The sequence below is a fragment of the Neomonachus schauinslandi genome, chromosome X (genome assembly GCF_002201575.2).
Source record: "Neomonachus schauinslandi chromosome X, ASM220157v2, whole genome shotgun sequence".
Lineage (NCBI taxonomy): Eukaryota > Metazoa > Chordata > Mammalia > Carnivora > Phocidae > Neomonachus > Neomonachus schauinslandi.
Genome location: NC_058419.1, coordinates 13,289,715 through 13,291,158, shown reverse-complemented (window position 1 = coordinate 13,291,158; position 1,444 = coordinate 13,289,715). Strand labels below are relative to the sequence as shown.

The 1,444-nt window shown below is 46.2% G+C and overlaps 1 non-coding gene across 1 annotated transcript; it reads left to right on the top strand.

The window, feature by feature from the left end:
* Positions 1–768: 768 nt before the first annotated feature.
* On the top strand, positions 769–899 carry LOC123323517. Its single transcript, XR_006539451.1, has one exon. It is a non-coding gene; the product is annotated as a small nucleolar RNA SNORA63 (small nucleolar RNA).
* The last annotated feature ends 545 nt before the right edge of the window (positions 900–1,444 follow it).

Below are 1,444 nucleotides of genomic sequence, written 5' to 3'. Positions count from 1 at the left end.
AAGCTCTGCTCATTCTCATTTGGGGGTTGGAGTCCCTATCCTGAATACTTACTCCACACCTAGACCCCCCTGAAATAACTTCCCACTGCCTCAGGGGAAATCAAATCAAATCCCTGAAATAAAGTTTGCAAAGCTCTTCGTGACGCCCCCCCCCCCCCCCCCCCATACACTGTGCTTCACCCTAACTGAATTCCATTCAGTCCTTCCAACATGTGCTGTTCTTGCTCACCTCCAAGCCATCACGCACACCTTCCCTTTGTCGGGAACACTCCTGTACCTCCAACCCCTCTCCACTCTTCATTTTCCGGATAACTCCTAATCATCTTTTGGGCCTCAGCTCCCCCACCCCCAGTTGAACTGGGTGCCCCTGTCAGGCCCTTCTCCTCTCCCAGCTCTCAGATAAATGAGTTGAGTCTAGCACTGTTTCAGCCATTGCTTGACTGTGAGTTCTGTGAGGGCAGGGACAGTGTTTACTCTTCTCATCAGCGAATCCCCAGGGCCTCATTCGGGTTAATAGCTCAATAAAAATATTGATGCATTGAGCTGAAATGGGCAGAAGACAGAGTTGGGAACCTGGCAGGGCTTTTGGCTGTCAATTTCCCCCCTCCCCAATAGACAGCCAAGAACTCCAACTATTGGCAGGACCAACCTTGGCTCCCACTTTCCCAGCTATTTCTGGTTTTACAGGAATTTGCCTCAATGCACTGTTGCCACATGAAAGTTTTCAACCACAACCATCAGCATTGTTATCAAGAAGTAATGGAAAAGATGCAGGATCTAGTTACAATGTAGCTGTAAAGTGCTGCCTTGTCTTTGCCCCCTGCTCAAAAAAAAGCTGTTACCTTTCTAGCCCTGTCCGCCATGGTGCTTAGCAGCCAGGGATGCATGGTCTCAGACATGTTTACCAAGTAAAACACTGACTTGAGGGGCGCCTGGGTGGCTCAGTCATTAAGCGTCTGCCTTCGGCTCAGGTCATGATCCCAGGGTCCTGGGATCGAGCCCCACATCGGGCTCCCTGCTCAGCGGGGAGTCTACTTCTCCCTCTCCCACTCCCCCTGCTTGTATTCCCTCTCTCGCTGTGTCTCTCTCTGTCAAATAAATAAATAAAATCTTTAAAAATAATAATAAAAAATAATAATAAAAATTTTTTAAAAAAAGAAGTAATGGAAAAAAAAAAAAAAAAACCTGACCTGAGAGTTAGGAAACCTAAGGAGATTGATGACTCGTTCTACCCCTCACCAGATTTCTGACCATAACCAAATACTCTCCTCCCACTAGGCCTCAGTTGGAAAATAAAAGAAATGGATGGTATCTTCTAGAGCTTCCTCTTCATGCTCTAGCAGTCTATGACTTTTCATCCTAATTTACAAGTCAAGTTATTCCTGTACCATTAGCTTGTTGGGGTTGAGGGGAGTTTTCCTTTTTTAAAAAATAAAATAGGGAA